The following is a 19,507-nucleotide window of genomic DNA, read 5'->3' on the forward strand; positions in this document are numbered from 1 at the left end:
TATTTTTTAGTGGGTGTATGGTGCTTTCTTCAACAACACCGCGTGGGAGAACGGTTCACCCCATGATGTGCTGGGCACGCCAATTGTCGTTAAGGGGATGCATTTCCGTAACATCCCTGGTACATCAATTCTCATTAAGGGGTTAGCGCTGCATGTTATTTACAGGTAAACATTCCTTATCTTTGTTGCTGCAACAACTTCATCAAATCTGTTTCTCTTTAACATTTAGTACACAATTAAAATTAATAGGAAGGCCATGAAAAAGTCATCTTGTTGTCAAGCACAAGCTTATCTTGTATTTACTGTGCAATATACATTGTTTTTTTTTCTTACACAATAAATACAGTATTGGGATATATGATTTTGTATGTCTCAAACGTTAGCTGAGTGGGAAAAAAAAAAGATTAAATTTCTCCGAAGTCTCCTGAATTATACAATAAAACATGTGTGTTGCATTAGATAATGACAGGGTTACAACATTGTACAGCGCTATGGAATTTGATGGCGCTATATAAAACAATAAATAATAATAATAATAACATGCACCCAAGTCATAGGTGCACAAAACGGTTTCAAGCCAAGAAATGTTTATGGTTGAACAAAAATGTGCATCTTGTGATTTGGAGGGGATAAATATCATAATAACACCCACAAACCATATATTGCTTGAAATCACACCCCTTGATTTCAAAGATACCCCACTTACCTTTCTTGGTCACCCGCAGCAACCACAAATCTTCCAAAAACAGAGGATTTGTTTTTCTCCTCATCTTTTTTTCCATGTTCCAGGCATATTTGAGGATGAATGCTGCAATCTGGCCTACATGGAACAAAAAAGGAAAACACAAGAAAAACATTATCCATGCCTCCTGAACACATATATACCATATATGTGTGGTAAGTTAGCATTACTTGTTCATGTGAGTCCCACAAATCCAAGGTGCATAAAGTTGTTTCAAGCTGAGAAATTTGCAGTTGAGCCAGAAATGCGCACCTCATGATTTTTGGTGGGGGACAACAAGCCTTACACACCAAAATAAGACCCACAAATTATATATTCCCTAAAGTACACCCCTTGAAGATTTCAAAGGCATCCCATTTACCTTTCTAAGTGGCCTACTGCAACCACAAATCTAATTGAAACATGATATTGTCTTGTTTTCCCTGGGTTTGGGGCAATTATTGTGGTATTTGAAAGCCAACTAGCTTGCAAATAATTAACAACAAAGCTAAATGATTACATCAGGGATTACGGAATAGTGTAAGGGGGTAGTGCTGGGGTTAGTGGATCCTTGCCCTTGCATTTGCACTTGGGACATCTAAAAGTTAAAAGGAACTTCTCAGCTATAACTTAATACTAAGGAATTACAATTCAGATTATCCCACAGATCATCTCTAGAACAATATTATCCTATATGGTCAGACCACGGCTTTTTTTTTGTATGTAATTACATGGTTTTCCAGGTTTGACCACTGTTGGCATCAGTGTTAATGCATACACCGACCATCACAAACATACGCACTCTGCCAACACCATCACAGATCTCTTGCTCCCTTTACCCATGTGGCCACAGTGACTAATCAGCACCTCCTTTTATATGGTGACTCTTAAGACCGACAAAGCAATTTCATATGAGATGAAGAGGAAGCAGAAGTAATGTAAAGCAGACAGTAAAACCAACAAACAATATATTTTTCAAACTATATTAGACCAGCTCTGTTCTGATAAAATACAGCTGTAGACAGCAGGACAAAGAACAAAAACGACATCTGATCCTTATTGGAAAGGTAGAAAGTACAAGGTTTGTAATCCATTTATCTGTGAAGAGAGAAATACAGTTAAGCGTGTGTTACTACAGTTTATCTACAATGGGACAATTGATGCTAAAATGTCACACACAAAACTAGGGTGACCACATTTCCCGGATTGCCCAGGACAGTCCTGCAATGGGACTTTAAATCCCCGGGTCCCAGGCAGCCTTAACCTGGGACAATGCATTGAATTGAAACGCTGTCTTTTTTTTTTTATGTGGAAGAGAAAGAGAGGGGCGCCGAGCGGTTGCTGATGAAGTTTTTAGCAACCAGCTGGCTCCCCTCAGTCTCCTCCGCGAGACCTCTAGCTCGGTCGCGGTGCCGGCATGTCATGCGCGCACAGCAGCAGAGCAGGGGGAGAGAGAGGCCTCGCGCTCCCACCGCAGGACCTCTGCAAGGGGGAGGGAAAGGGTAGATACTGAGAAGGGAGGGAGAGGGGATAGATGTTTGGGGACAACGTTGACTCATGCTGGGCTGTTTGGGGACAAAGATGGCAAGTCCTATGTGTGTTATCTGGGTGCTGATCAGGTTTTATGTAGGCAGTGTGGACGACTGGGCTGCCTTTGGGGTGTGCAACCTGTGATCTATGCCTGTAATTTAGTTTTTTTTTTATCTATACCTTTAATGCTGAGTTTTTATGTGAATTCCAATTGATCTATACATGCAAAGCTGGGTTTGTGTGTTATTCTGTTCATCCATATCTACTATGCTATGTTTCCATACATTATTTATGTATACCTGCAAATACTGGGTTTGTAGGTCTTATTCAGTTTATAAATACCTGCAATGCTGTTTCCATGTGTTTAATTGATCTATACCCTCAGTTCTGAGTTTACATGTGATTTCCAGTTCATCTACCACCAACTGTATCAGTTTGTCTTAGTCTGTCAATTCTTGTCTTGTCATATCCCTTGAATTTATGTATTGTATTAAGCGCTGCGTAAACTGTTGGCGCTATATAAATAAAAGATAATAATAATAATCTATACCTGCAATGCTGGGCTTGTGTGTTCTGTTGATCTATACTGCAATGCTATGTTTGTGTGTTAATGTGTTGATCTATACCTGCTATCCTATGTTTCCATACATTATTTATGTATACCTGCAAATATAAGGTTTGTTTGTCTTATTGAGTTGATTTATACATGCAAGTGCTGTTTTATGTGTTGTTTATTTGATCTATACCTATTTTTGTGGTGCGGGAGCGGAGGGAGTGATTGCATGCTAGGGAGCGTGGAGCGGAGTCCAAGGAAATGCTTGCGTAGGGTCCATTTTTTCAATATAAAATGTATTGGCAGCAGGGTCAAATATTTATATATTGGCAGCAGGGTCTAATATTTATATATATATATATATCGGCAGCAGGGGCTAATAGTAAAGAAACTGCCAGTTCAGCTGTTATTTTGAAATAATATTTCAATCATAGTCTTTACTTCAAAGAGATAAGTACATATTATGTAGTTAAAAATGCATGTCTAATGCATGAGATCACACACACAGGTATACACATATATATATATATATATATATATATATATATATATATACTGTATATATACCTGTGTGTGTGATCTCATGCGCTTCATAGTGTGTAAAATGTGGTCACCCTACAAAAAACATCTTTTATTAATTTTATTCCAATATTTCCAGTACATAGATTTCAGTAGATGGAGGCAGGTAGTGTAAAGTATGGCTTTAACATAGTTTGATAACAGACTAATCAGCACCTGCTTGCTAGCCAAATGTTGACAGCACTTTGTATTGTCTGTGCTATTTAAAGTAAGAGGCTGCCACATGTATTGGATTGCCAAACTAATTGCATGTGAAGGATGATACAAAACAAATGGGACATATTTTCATGACCAAATTAAGCAAGAAATGGCTGGCCCAGGGGTTACAGTAGCGCATGAGTGAGGGGTCAAGTAACACTATATCATGAAGCTATGAAGGAAAGGCCCCAGAGAAGGTAAGACTATGTGGATGGTATGAGGAAAGTGTGTGAGTGCGTTTAAATGTGTGTTAGTGTAAGTGGGTGAGTGTGTTACATTGGGTGTGTATGTGTGTGTTAGTGTAAGGTGTGTGTTAGTGTGTTAAAGTGAGGGCTAAGGGGGCAAAGGGTCGGGGGGCACTAATGAACTAAGATCGAGTCTTATTGTGTTCACAAATGCCCTCAATAATTTTTTAGGGTACCTATATGCCATATGACTATATATTAACAGCACACCAAGTCTGTCAGGTCAGGTCACATGAGGTTAACATTCTTCTAATTATTACTGGGTAAACTGAGACCTAAGGAATGAAAGCACGTTGCCTGAGGTCACCCGCCCAATGAATAGCAGGAAATATTTAACACAGAAATTTGAGATCTTCTGGTGTCCCCTGTCCAATGGACCAAATCTCCTGATTAGGACAACAAATTACTGCATTTAATCCATACAGACCACACAAAAATGATGTAGCTATTTATTTATAATGGATGGGATCCTAGGTCTGTCTAACAAGAAACACAGCTGGACTAAGAGATATATTTGAAATATTCTGAGGCCCTTGGTATAAATGGTAAACCCACAACTCTAATCCACTTGTCAGTATCACATTTTTGGTCTCCTGCATATGGTCTTGGATTGTGCTTCCATCAGATAACATGGAATCAAAGGTGCATTATTAATACTTACTCTTAGTAATGTCTAATTATTATTTTCACAGCCTGTGTTAGCGATACCTCCTTTTTAACTTGCAGAACTTGTGTGCAACACTATAAACATACCTGTACATCCATAAACGTTGAGGCAAGATGTCCCTTAGGACATACCGATACGTCTAGCATTCTTTGCATTGGCAGGGACATATCCCTACTGCTGAAGAAGAGATCAGGCTGTCTGCCCGTAGTCTCCTCTGTCAGCTGAAGCCAGCGTTGCTGGCATCCTGTTGACAGACTAGGTATAACGGCAATTGACGCAGACACTGGTATGCCATTATAACACGTGTGCCAGATAAATAAAAGATATAGGAAGCTTGGTGATGTCACTGCAACATGACTGACATCCATAAAATATGAGAGAGACTTCCAAGAAGAACAGTGCAAAACAAATTCAATTAACCTACCCCAACCTAGCACCACAAGTAAAAAATTATATTACAAGAAAAACCTTTCACTAGGCCCAAACCAGTAGTATTAACAATAGTACACTATAAAGTTTATGGAGAACATAAAAAGTATGTATGTGGGGTATTACTATAATCAAGGGATGTCGCTGAACATACATTTGGTAATTGTTCAGCAGTGGCACCTACTGTGCAGAAGAAATCCTAAGCAAAAGGGAGTTCTGTCTTATAAGTATGCAGTTGTTCAATAAAACAATATTCATAACTGTGAAATTCCCTCAGTTAGCCCTGTAGCTCTCCCTCTATTGCTCTTTATAGGGAGTTGTGTCTGGTTCAAAAAGGTGAGGCTAGCCACCAGGCTAAGACTGGCCATCTGGCACACCGGGCACATGACTCCCATGACAACAGCTCCCAATGCTCTACCATCCCACCCAGGATGCATGAGCATAAAAAAGGCGAGTGTGGCCTCTGGCCTTAAGGTATCAGGGCTGCCTTGTTACCAAGTCTGGCCCTGAGTGTACCCACACAAATTATATATTTTGTTTTCAAGTCAAATAGGGCTTTACTTTGAAACTATATCTATAGGTATTTATTAGGAATAACAGATTAAAAGTCAGGACTAAAATTGAACAAAAAAACCTTTTGGTGCCAAAGAAACCCAATTTATGTTTAGCAATATCCTCCAAGTAGAGTATTTTTTTTATAGGTTTATAAGGGCCACACACACAATATAATAATAAAGGGTATCCAGGTAGCCCTAATACTCCACCCTCACCCCCTAGATATGCCACAACCCAAATAATGTACATAAGTTCCTACAATGGATTCTACGGGCCTTTTCAAACAATGTAATGGAATCTTCCTTGCCTGTGGAACACTAATCAATACACAGATTAGTGTTTATGGTATGCGTCCTGGGCTTTCTGTGGCAGCAGACTGCACTTTGAACCACGGTAATACTGTATATAATCTGTGATGCAACTTTGATTCTAATGCATATTGTGCCACATTTTTAACTACTATATAAAGAAACCACTAATGGGGTCAGTGATTATCTCTTTGCCAGAATCAGCTTTTGCATGACAAAAGGCCAACTCAATAAAGCGTATGTGTTTATCTGTTGAAAGCAATCAGGGGAATTCAAAAGATCATGATTGAGGCATTGGATAAAGAGGAAATGGTGAAGGATAAACAATGAGTTCTTATTTCAAACACTAAACCCTGCCCTCATAAAAAGAAAAGCATGGCTTGGGGGTAAAGGGCTTTGACCTTTAACAGTCTGCTTTTAAAAAAAAAAAAGAAAATAATTCATTTATTAAGACACTTGTATTTGCCAAAATGTATACAAAGATTTGCTATTCAAACCAATGTTGGTTAATAGTTAGTCCCATCTTTCAATTTACCATTATTTAAAAGAAGTAAACAAATATTTTTCTTGTTTGGTACCTGTCCATTCTCCATTCTATGTATGTTAGAGTTTGACCAGGGTCCTCTTCACCTTTTGTTTCTGTAAGCCCAATTTATTATGTGGTATGCTACAGTTTATGTTCTGTTTACAGTACTAAGGATGGAGTGCTATTCAAGTCAACAAATAATAATTCTATCTATACTAGCCAGAGTGAAGCCCAGAGGCACAGAGCTGTAACCAAGTTGGCTCAAACCCATATAGTTGCACATATGGACGTTCTTTATGTTGCATTCATGTTGTACCATTACATAAGTTATGGTGAGTAAAAGGTGATGGAAACCCTTCCACTTAAATTTAAGGGGTAGTAGAAGTATTATTAGACACTCATCTACAGACACCAGACAAGCCAGAAGGCTTGTTTTTCCCTCAGAAATCTCATGGTGCTTTGACAACCCCAAGGGATTCTGGGTAGGCGCATGCAAATAAGGTAAACAATTATCACCTTATTTGCATGTGCCTACCCAGAATCCCTTGGGGTTGTCGAAGCACCATGAGATTTCTGAGGGAAAAACAAACCTTCTGGCTTGTCTGGTGTCTGTAGATGAATGTCTAATAATACTTCTACTACCCCTTAAATTCATGTTGTACAATCAGTTGCAGCCAGTTCCAGCTGTAACCCCTCCTGCTGTGCATGCACAGAAAGTTCTCCCATTGATTTTAATGGCACTTTCCCAACACTGATTGGTTGCTTTAAGCGGCCAAGAATTGTGCGAAAACAGGACCATGGAAGGGGGTTGTGCTCTGCAGCTCACGCTGCACGCAGTGTACGCTATACCCACAAAAAAACTAATTCTTTTTTTAATATACTGTATGTTCTTCATATGTTTGTGCATAGTTATCACTATACAGCTATAACACATGCTTTGCATACATAAGGTAAGACTTCTATGGAATTACATATTTAGTTCCTTAAAAGTAGTGTTCTGTCTAAGCTAAATATTACAGTTTTATAATTAAATCAATCATTCAAGCATTACGACACTATCAAAGTATTGTTGAATGCCCAAAACACTTCCCAGAAATAGTCTTTTATCAAGCAAAATTCTTTAATGATTTTTCAAAGCGGAACATTATCTTTAATATTTTCATTGATAGAAGGATGACATTGACATTTATGTTTAATTTTTTTTTTGTTTTTCTGGAATGCCATGTAGCAAAAAAGATACACTCTGAAAGACCTTTTAAACTTTTTGTATGCTTTATAGTTGCTCCCATTAAAATCACCAGACAAGGCAGACAGCTTCATCTTCTATCTGTCTGAATGCTTGTTACTGAGATGGATGAGTGGACATCACTGCATGTCCCATATACCTCCTGGGTAGAAGGGAAGTAACCATGTTTTTTTTTTAATCACATATACAAAGCATTGGTGGTCTTTGCTCTTTTCTGACAAAATGCATGCACTAATGTTTTTTTTTGCATTAAATGTGCTATTACTTTTATTTATATATATATATATATAATTTATTGTTTTATATAGCGCCATCAAATTCCATAGCGCTGTCCAATGGGTGGACAGGACAAAACAAGTAGTATGTAACGTAACAATTTGACTTACAGAGACAACAGGTGAGGAGGGTCCTGCTCAAACAAGCTTACGATATTGTATTTATCTTTTTTGGCTAAATTTTGGTACACAGTGGCACAATTATATCTATTGCATTCGACAGCACATAACATGTATTTTAAATAACATCCTTTTGGAGATCACTGTTTTCTTAAATATTTCTAGATGTTAGCGTGATCATTTACTATTAGATGTTCAGATTGCAAGAAACTATAACGCCAGTCAAGCATGTTTTTAGATGTTCAGATTGCAAGAAATTATAATGCCTATCAAGCATGTTTTTCCTGTACTATTTTCATTAAAGAAATAAAAAAAAAAATGTTCTCCCAGAGTAAGGACGGTCATAGAGGTGCAGCGGCAGCAGTATTAGTGGAAGAGCACTGGGCCTGGGCAGGCAGACATTGGCAAATACAGCCCCATGGAGCAGGACTGAATTTCCCCAATATTCTAGAAATGTAAAAAAGGTTCTTCCAGAGTAAGGATGGTCAAAGAGGACAGGCAGTAGTAGTTGGGCATCGGGCCAGGGCATGCAGACACTGGCAGTTGATAGACACATGCAACCACTTGGAGCAGGACTGAATTTTCACAATATTATAGACATTTAAAAAAAAGATCCATCAGAGTAAGAAAGAAGACAGAGCAGCAGCACTAGAGCCTCACTCACTTTTAACATTGAGTGCTGGGATCGCTAATTTTCAAGAAAGCCATCTGCTCAACCACATAAAGGGGATGGTGTTTTCTCTAGGGGTTGAGTATGAGGCCTGTCGTAGAGAAAGCCATCTTGCTTTGAATACTACTGAGTGAGCATTTGAGCAACTGCTTAGCCACTAAAGAGAAGCCTGGCCAGACAACATCTTTCTGGTCCCAATAATGTCGAGGGTCTGTACCAGGACGTACTGGGAGTTCCTCAAGATAGACTTTTGCCATTTCAGAGGCGCTACGCTGACTTTGGGGAGCTTGGGTAGTACTAGTATCAACCAAAGTATCAAGGTCCGCTGCCCATATAGGTGATGCTCTGGTAGGTTTAATGCAGCTGCTTTGCATGTGTGCAAGGGATTGGGAATGGAACATGTGGCTGGCACTACTGTGACTGCTGCAACTCCTATATCTCTCCGCCAACTTGCCCTTAACCCTAGGGTCACAGTGGTTGGCCAGCATTTACTCTGGAGCACATTTGACCTTTAAGCTCCCCTATCAACCTATTGCTCAGCTTTGCAACCTCAACTGCTCCTCCCTCAGCTACTTGCTTGCCTTCACACTGCCTGTCAATCTTATGGCACCTTTCAATCAGTTTTAAAAGCCTACACTGCCCGTCAGTTGGAATAGCTGAACCTACCGACAGGTGTAATATATGTGCTGCATAACACAAACCTACAGAGTAGGTTGCAAAAATGTCAGCTGATGTGTGCTGCTCCTTAGCTGCTAAGGTGGTGCGACAGGTGGTGTGACAGGGGAGGTGGCAGTAGGGAGTGAGAGCATCTAACAGCTGCCTGAATGACTCCCTCTCAATCATGGAGAAGGAAGCACTAGGCAGTCGTGTCACCTTATTTGACTGCTGCTTTCACATGCCCCTTAAATGAAGAGCCCCAAGGTCTTCAATGCAGTAGCGTACCTAGCGGGGGGCAGGGGGGGGCAGTCCACACCGGGTGCCGCTCATCAGGGGGGTGCCAACTTGCCGGCACCTGGCACCCCTCCAGAGACGGAGAGTAATGTCCGCCGCTGGAGGAGCAGGCTCGCAAGGGAGCGGTATCTGAGGTTTTTAACAGACCCCTGGCTCCCTTGAGTGATTTTAAGCCGGTTCAAGGATCTCCCTCAAATCACTCAAGGGAGCCGGAGGTCTGTTAAAGACCTCCGATACCGCTCCCTTGCGATCCGCGCGGCAACAGCTGCTGTGCGCCGGGGTTTGTTGTCAGATCCCGGCGCACAACACTGAAGCCGCGCCCACCGCCGTCCGTGCCCTCTGAACCGGAAGAAGACAGAAGAACTGAAGAAGAGAAGCGAAGAGGAGGAAAAGGAGCTGTAAGGAGAAAAGAGGAAAGGTAGGAAAGCATTCAGTGAGAGTGACAGTGAGAGTGGATTAGTGTATGTGTGGATTGGTATGTGTGTGGATTGGTATATGTGTGTGTCACGGACTGGGTCCAAACAGATGACTGAAAGGACCCAGCGCGCCCGAAGATTGTATGCAGGAGTCACAGTGCAGTAGTGGAGTTTGGACAGGGCCTGGTTGCAGGGTGACCACACTCACCCAGGTGTTGTGCACTGTGCACCAGCGCCCTGATATGGCAGCGGATGAAGTCCAGAATGAAGTGAGGTGATATCCTGCAGGCACCCTGGAGCAGGCATGAAGCCTATCACTAGAATCACATGCAGGATGCTGCAGGCTGGGAGCATGGAAGCTAAGCAAAGGGTATAGCAGAAACATAACAAGCAAGGGACAGGGAGACCAGGCACGAAACATAACCAGACAAGGCATACATGTTACAGGGCACTACAGTGAACCAGACAAGGAATAAACATTACTAGACAGGATATACATGATACAGGCACAACAAAGGACAGGGAACAAGGCAAGGAACACAGGGGAAGGAGTGAGGAGCCGGAATCCTCGGACGCTTCTCCTTTAAGCAAGGATAGGCCATATTGACTAGGACAAAGGGAGAGGAGAGAGGAACCGAAATCCTCAGATGATTCAGGGAAGAAGGGCAAAGGTACATAAGAGACAGACAAACATGAATACAGGAACTAGCCTAGGACTATAAGAAAACAATTGGAGATTCTGTCACATCTTATGGCCATAGTATGCTTAGCCCACCACACCAAAGTACTCCAATGACGGTGGGTCCTAACGCTAAGCCCTGCATACGAAAGTACTGATAAACTAAACATTGAATTCAAACACAGAACCGAGAAGGACATACCTTTAGACTGCAGACTGAGACAAACAGAACAAACGGGTGGGGCGTACCTTATAAAGGAAACAGAGCTGAAGCTAAGAGCAGACTGGACTCAAGGAATCACAGGTTCAGGACAGAGCATACGGAAATCCAGGAGTGGACCACAGCAAAACATGGGAACTGAGGCAAGGCAGGGAAAAACAGAGATATGCAGCTCCGCAGTCTGGATGGACCCTGACAATGTGTGGATTGGTATATGTGTGGATTGGTATGTGTGTGGATTGGTATGTGTGTGGATTGGTAAATGTGGATTGGTAAATGTGGATTGGTATGTGTGGATTAGAATATATTTGTGGATTGGTGTATGTGTGGATTGGTGTATGTATGGATTGGTGTATGTGTGGATTGGTATATGTGTGGACTGGTATATGTGTGGACTGGTATATGTGTGGATTGGTAAGTGTGTGAGAGTGATGGGTGTTATGCTGTACCATTTCCAATGTATTTTTCATTATATAATTATGCTCTAAAGTACATCATAATTCCCATCACTCTATACTGTTCCATACAGTGGCAGAGCTGGGAGACAGAGGCCTTGCACCCCCACGGCAGGACTCCTGAAAGGTAAGTGAACTTCAAAGAGGGAGAGAGTAGATAGTTAGGAGGGGGTAGATAGGGAGAAGGGAGTGAGACGGGGGATAGGGGGTAGATAGGGAGAAGGGAGTGAGAAGGGGTAGATAGGGCAATCATTCTTCTATCATGCCAAGTCTGCGAGTACATCCTGGAATCTGGGTATGCCCGGGCATGATAGGAATGTGATTGCTGTTAACAATCATATATATATATATCTATATATATATATATTGTTATTTAATAGTTTTGTCCTATTTTGGTGTGTTACTTACTTTAAATAAAAGTGTTAGATTTTTTTTATGGTGTGGGGGGGTCATATTCAGTTTCGGCCAGGTAAATGCAGCATTTTCGGTTTCAGTCCGGAATTCATTTCGGTGCATCCCTAAGCCAGACAATGAAGTGGTAGGCCTACACCACATCAATGTTTGACTTAGTATATAGTGATAGGAGTTATGCTGCACTATTGTCAATGTCTGTCTCATTGTATAGTGATAGGGATTACGCTGTACCACCGTCAATGTGTGCCTCAGTATATAGTGATAGGTGTTATGCTGTAGAACCGTCAATGTCTGCCTCAGTATATAGTGATAGGTGTTATGCTGTACCACCGTCAATTTCTGCCTCAGTATATAGTGATAAGTGTTATGCTGTACCACCGTCAATGTCTGCCTCAGTATATAATGATAACAGTAATGCTGTACCACCTTCAGTGTCTGCGCCGGTATATAACGGTAGAAGCTATGCAGTTTTAAAGTGTGTCTGTGGGGGGGGGGTGCCACATATAGGATCCGCCCCAGGTGCCAAATACTCTAGGTACGCCCCTGCTTCAATGGTAGGCTGGGACAGTAGATGCGTGTGCCCCACCTGTCTCTGGGAATCAGTCACACTTCTTGAGAAGGCTGAGGCCTCACCGCACTCTTTCCTCTAGCAGCTGCTGCTGCTGGTTGCGGCTGTTGTAGGTTTGCTGTTGTCGCCAATGCCTTCATGTTTCTCCATGTTTTCTATAATTGTATTCGTAATGGTTCTGATGGTGGCAGTAGTGGTGCCAGTGCATGAAGGGGAACCCGTGGCCTAGGTACACTGCTGCTGCTTCTGCACAGTAGAAGGAGGAACACATTCTACAGGGGAACTGGAAGATGTGCCGCTTGACTCCTCCAAGTCTGTTTTCTTATGCAAGCAGTGTACTAATTTATAACACACATCTATTAGGTATATTGTATCATTTTGTGCTCGTTGAACTCTATTATTGTGTCCCTGACAATTCTATTCTAGGACAACAATAAATAAATAAAGAACTGCTTTAAAGTTAGTTGTGTGTCCGTGGAGCCAGAACAAGGATATGTCACCCTGTCTGGGAGAAGAGGTAATCCAACGGTGGAAGAAATAAATAATAATACATTTAAATAAATAATAATAAAAAGATAATAATTATATATATATATAAAATTTATGAGAAGAAATGGTGAGCACAGAAAGCAAGAAAAAAGATAACCATAATACATACAACTATAAGCCATAAGCAACTGAATTCCAAAAACAAAATATGGAAGCAATATCTTGCCCAGTATTGTATATCCAGAAATGCTGACACCCTTGACTTGAATATGTTCTAAAAAAGGGTGAATAGCTGACCCTATAAACCATTTGGAGATATGGATTAGGTGTGCAAGCAGGACAAGTAAACCATAAGCATTATAATGTAGGAAATGATTATGCACTTCTACAACATATGCAATCTTTCTTTTAATGTCTCACTCTATTGTTTATTACAATGGCATCTAATAATTTTGCACGGTTCCTAGGTAACATGAGAACCTATAGTAGGTCAGGGGCAGCCATGTTGGGTGTGGAAGGCAGATTGTGGACTGAAGGAAGCACGTGTAGTGACAGGAAGCCGGGTAGATGATCATGCTGTGTGACTGTGAATGGTGATAGAAGGTAGAGCAGTGATGCAAACCTGTATGAACCCAGTTGAAGAAGGTTGGCTATCTGTAGCTATCTCAGGTAGAGAGTGATTTTGGGGTACATTAGAGATGACAAAATCATGCAAATTACGAGGGGGCAGTTTTTTTTCTGAGAAGTCACACTTTAATATGGTATACTATATATAATATGGTACACTGACACAATACTGTATATGTTTTATATTATTCATGTGCACCCAGTGTAGTGGACATATATTTCAAATATAGTCACATACCTCAAAAATAACATCTCCCTGAGTAGAATAAACTTTTTTTGACAATTATACCAGTGATTGGAAAGCATAATTAAAAACCAATTATTAACACATATATTCATGCGCACACACATACGCATTCATGTTAACACTCAAACACTTATACCCTCTCTCTCATTTCTTACTCACTACCTAAGCCTCTGCTTTTTACTGAAAGATCGCGTAACAATGCTTTACATCACTACATTCCCACCTGTCCAGGTGAGACTTGCCCTTTGTAAAGACTTTTGGGTCAGCAAGGGGAGGGGCAATTTTATCCCAACATTATGTTTATTCTTTATTTTACTAAAATAATGCTCCAGCCAGTATATGAATTATAATGTATATCATAGCAGAGAGATCCCTTTAAATTTACATGGTGTAAAGAATCCCCCATACACATTTGCCCATTTGATTTCAATGAGCGTGCATTGCTGCCACTGATTGGATGCTTCAAACCGTGGTCAGTTTCGTCAGAGGCGGGGAGCTTCAGCTTTGGGAACGCAGCTTCTCGATAAGGTTTTATTTTCCATCATTTTATTTTACCCTTTTAAAGCATGCAAATTAAAGTACTCAGAACTTTCCTATCCATTTTTCTTTGGTGAGGCTGTCTGGAATTTTAAACACAATATATATGTTTTTAATTAATTTTGTTATACTTAAAAATGTGATGGTGACATCTGGCTTTTAAAGGTGAGGCTTGGTGCAGACCTGGTTTTACCACTTAGCTAACCAGATCTCAGGGGTGCTATGGTAGACAGAAGGAGTGGGGCTTAAGGATATCCATGCCCGCTCCCACTGAAGCACCATCCGCTTCGATGAATCTCTTACCGCTCTCTGCTTAGTCTCAATTTTTTGTTCATGCCCCATATGCTAAATATTTTTCTTCTTAGCATTTTGGGGGCTCTGCAGTCTTTGTGCTGATTGGCATCTGGAGTGTAGAAAAACATTGGTGATTTAAATGGGGATAAATATTTTCAACTCATCGGAGCTTAGTAAGTCTTATAGTGTATATGGTTAGAAGGTGACACTAAAGCTGCACATACTCATACCAAAGTTTGAATGCAGAGACTAGACCAGGGACGTCCAACCTGCGGCCCTCCAACTTCTACAGGGCTACATCTCCCATAATGCTCTTTCAGCTAAGGGGCTGGCTGAGGAGGATGGGAGATGTAGTTCTGCAGCAGCTGGAGGGCCCCAGGTTGGATGCCCCTGGACTAGACCTTCTATGAATATACTGTGTTAGAACATGAAATGTGGTATTTTAATAAATTGTTTAACTGGTATTTTAAACCCTAGTTTAGCATTATAACGTATTGGCACAAAGTTGCAAAAGTGGAGCATTTAGCATTGTAGGTTGTTTGGCCAGTTGTTTAGGGATTGGCCAGTTTTACCACCTTGCATCAGATTGCTCCACATTTCTAATGTAGTTCATATGCTCAACTTTCCCCCCCCTCGAGATGGAGTCTCTAGAACACTGTGTAATACTCTAGATCAGTGGCGACTCTAGAAACAATATATAGGGGGGCACACAAGATACCACAGTCAAACTGGGGGGGCATTAATACCGTATTTGCTCGATTATAAGACGAAATGCTCTGAAAAATACCCCTCGTCTTATAATCGGGGTCGTCTTATAATCAGACCTCAAACAGGTCTGACTATGAGACGACTAAGATCCAGATCCCCCACAGCTGCAGGGGACCTGGATCCTCCTGTCTCCCCCCGCCCTCCCCATTTACCGGTACTTCTGAGTCCCGGGTGTGTAGCTGGGGCAGCGTGTAGAATCGCGTAGACAACTTCCGCTGCAGCAGGAAGGAGGTGTGGCTAGCAGCGGTGGTTGTCTGCGTCCATCGCGCAGACCTTCCCCGGCTGTCAGAGTTCCCCGCACCGGTGCGGCACGGGCGATGGACGCAGACAACCCCCGCTGCTAGCCACGCCTCCTTCCGGCTGCAGCGTAAGTGCGTGGGATCTACACGCCGCCCCGGCTACATGACAGGGAAGTCTGAAGCACCGGTAAGTTTGGAGGGGGGCGGGGGAGTGTTAAATGGGGGGCATAAGGCATTTCTGGAGGCAGAGTGCTCTGTGAAATGCCTTTTAACCCCCTTAATTCCACTCTGCCTCCAGAAATGCCTTTTTAACCCTCTATACGCCACTCTGCTTCCTGAATGCCTTAAACCTCCCTATATGCCACTCTTCCCCATAATATGCCTTTTAACCCTCTAAATGCCAGAGTGGCATATAGGGGTATAAGGCATTTCTGGAGGCAGAGTGGCACATAGGGGGTCAAAAGGCATATCATGGGGCACAGTGGCATATAGGGTTAAAAGGCATATCATGGGGCACAGTGGCATTTAGAGGGTTAAAAGGCATATCATGGGGCACAGTGGCATATAGGGGGTATAAGGCATTTCTGGGGCAGATGTGCATAACTGGGGGGGCAGGTTGGAAAATAGAAGGAAATAAAACCAAAATATTTTTCTCAATCATAGCTTTTATTTAAAAAAAATACATTTACTGGTAAAACTTTTTTCCTGTAGGGTCGTCTTATATTCAGGCTTTTTCTTTTTTTCCTAAATTAATATTCAGATTTGGGGGGGTCGTCTTATAATCGAGCAAATACGGTAATTTCCACCATTAAATCATACCACTGAAAAAACATATATAATGTGCTATGGAATGATACTTTTGTTATTGGACAATACAATACTTGATCATTTAACATGGGAAGTCTGAAGCCACAATTTAGTAATCCTTGAAATAAATATTACAGAGTAAACATCACAATACCTTAACTTTTCTACTACATGATTTCAGGGCCTAATATTGGACCCTGCTGCCGATATATATAAATAATAGATCCTGCTGCTGATATATATATATATATATATATATATATATATATATATATATATATATTAGCCCCTGCTGCCCATATACATTAATATTAGCCCCAGTTGCCGATATATATATATATATATATATATTAATATTAGTCCCTGCTGCCGATATATATATATATATATAAATATTAGACCCTGCTGCCGATAGCAGGTATAGATCAACACATTAACACACAAACCCAGCTTTGCATGTATAGATCAATTGAAATTCACTTGTGATCTCAGCACTGAAGGTATATATCAAATAAACAGAATCAGACATACAAATCCTGTATTTGCAGGTATACAATAATAATATATGAAACATAGCAAAGGAGATATGGATCTACAGAATAACACACAAATCCAGCTTTGCAGGCACAGATCAATTGGAATTCACATAAAAACTCTGCATTAAAGGTATATTTAAAACCCCCTAAATTACAGGCATAGATCACAGGTTGCACACCCCAAAGTCAGCCCTGGCGTCCACACTGCCCACATAGAACCTGACCAGCACCCAGATAACCCACATAAGATTTGCCATCTTTGTCTCCAAATAGCCCAGCACAAGTCAACTTTATCCCCAAACAGCCTGGCCTGTGCCATCTTTGTCCCATATACACCCTGCCTGTGCCATCTTGGTCCCCAAGGCTCAAACATCCTGCTAGTGCCATCTTTGCCCTTCCACAATCTATGATACACCCAAACACATTAACTCATGCTCTCCCTCATTCAGACAATTCATCCACACATTAACTCATGCTCTCCCTCATTCAGACAATTCATCCATGTATTAATTCATGCTCTCCCTCATTCAGACAATTCATCCACACATTAACTCATGCTCTCCCTCATTCAGACAATTCATCCACATATTAACTCATGGTCTCCCTCATTCAGACAATTCATCCACATATTAACTCATGCTCTCCCTCATTCAGACAACTCATCTACATATTAACTCATGCTCTCCCTCATTCAGACAACTCATCTTTCTACCCCCACTCCCTCCCTTATCACTTTCTACCCCTTCTGCCTCCCTTATGACTTTTTAACCCCTCTCTCCCTACTCACTATCTACCCTCTCTCCCTTTGTATTTCACTCACCTTTAAGTCCTGCGGCCGGAGAACGAGGCTTCCGTCTTCCTACTCTGCCGCGGCGCGCTGCTTCACTGCTGGGCACCGGATATGATGTCATATACCGGCAGTCACTATGAAACACCGGCACGGCGACGGAGGTAGAGGCCTCGTGGAGGAGACTGAGGGGGGCCGAGCGGTTGCTAGACGCCCCTCTCTCTCCTCCGCGTCAAAAAAAAAAAAAGCGTTTGAGGCTGCCCGGGATTTAAAGTCCCATTGCGGCATCTTTTATAGCATCTTGCTTGCTCTTTCCGTTGCTTAACTTTAAGGCCTCAAAAACAGTTACTCCCATGTCCCCCTTTTCTGTTGTAGCTGATAACACAGGCCCCACTATGCTATATTTTTCCTTTTGGGAACGTTTGTCAACGTTAAACTCCAGCCCCCAGCCTTAACCATTCTCCAGCCATCACATGCACCTCAATGTATATGATAGCTGAATGTTTTATTGAGTTGTCGCTCTTGCAGATGCACGAAGGGATCCTTCGCTACCCCCCATATGCATTTGCCTCTTTACCTGACCCCGAATACTTGGCTTTCAAGAGATCTCCTGCTGCGTGCGCACGTGGGACCGCAGTGGACCAAGCGATGTGTAACCAAATAGTATACATTTTTACAGTAAGTAGAGAACATGCTTACAAAGCGTGTATACAAACCAGTAATATGCTGTGTGTCAGTCAAGGCGTTCAAGTGAAACCGTATTATTATTCAAAGACTGGACATGCTGAGGAATCAGAATGCAAAGTATTAGAATATTTTTGTAAGTGTACAGGGGAAGTCTCATGGAAAAAATATTTTTCTCCTTGAACATAAAATACAGTGCTGTATACAGTAATGTAGGTTAACATTGGAATAACCTGGTTTTATCTCATTGTGTTGTAAAATACCTGTAAAATACCTTGTTTTGAATGATGTGATATGTTGGGTGACTTTCCCTGCTCAAACACCACATTGAGCTGATTCTTTATTGCATATTTAGTGCATATAGAGGGTCTAACTTGACGCTTAAGATCGAGCCATTCTGTTATTTAGCATAGAGTCCGGGTGTTTGTCTAGTAGATTTGGATCAGATAACTGAGCTAGAATACAAAAAAATGGCTGGTATACAGCTGCTTAAAACATATTATCCAAAAAAAATGTTTTTGAAAAGAAAATAGCGCAATATTTTAGAAAACGTAATTTTAATCAAAATACCAAAATTGTTGAAAATTCCACTACTGTATAAATTGCTTGGTTGAAATGACCCCTTTCCATTATCGTTATTATCATGCCTTTATTTTTCATTGATATCTTGACAATAATATTACATCTCTCTTTAAACGTCTGTCCCTACGTTTCCATTCTATACATAAACAGTTTCCTTTAAAAAGTCCAATGCCCCAGCTTCCTTGAACGTCCCGTGTTTCTGGGTGCGCTGCTTGACCCCTCCGCCTTCTGGGAGGCTAGCATGCCGGTTGTTCCCAAAGAGAGACTGTCCAGCCTGTCCGCCTCAGATGAATATTCTTGGAGCCGCAATATTATCATACTTTTGTATCACTTGTAACATTACAGACTACTAGACTGAAGGCTGTTTCATAGCTCTGTGAAACCTTATGTTGCCTTTTGAGCAACAATAGTAAGGATTTGATTCATATTAATATGTTTATACTACACTACTTCACTCAATGACTTTGTAAGCTCGTTTGAGCAGAGCCGTCCTCACCTGTTGTTTCTGTATATCATCTTGTTTTTTTTATATACTAATTGTTATGTCCTGTCTACCCTTTGTACAGCGCTGCGGAATCTTATGGC

Source organism: Sceloporus occidentalis, unplaced genomic scaffold (assembly GCF_023333645.1).
Source record: "Sceloporus occidentalis isolate IW3139 unplaced genomic scaffold, rSceOcc1.0.p SCAF_22, whole genome shotgun sequence".
NCBI classification, from domain to species: domain Eukaryota; kingdom Metazoa; phylum Chordata; class Lepidosauria; order Squamata; family Phrynosomatidae; genus Sceloporus; species Sceloporus occidentalis.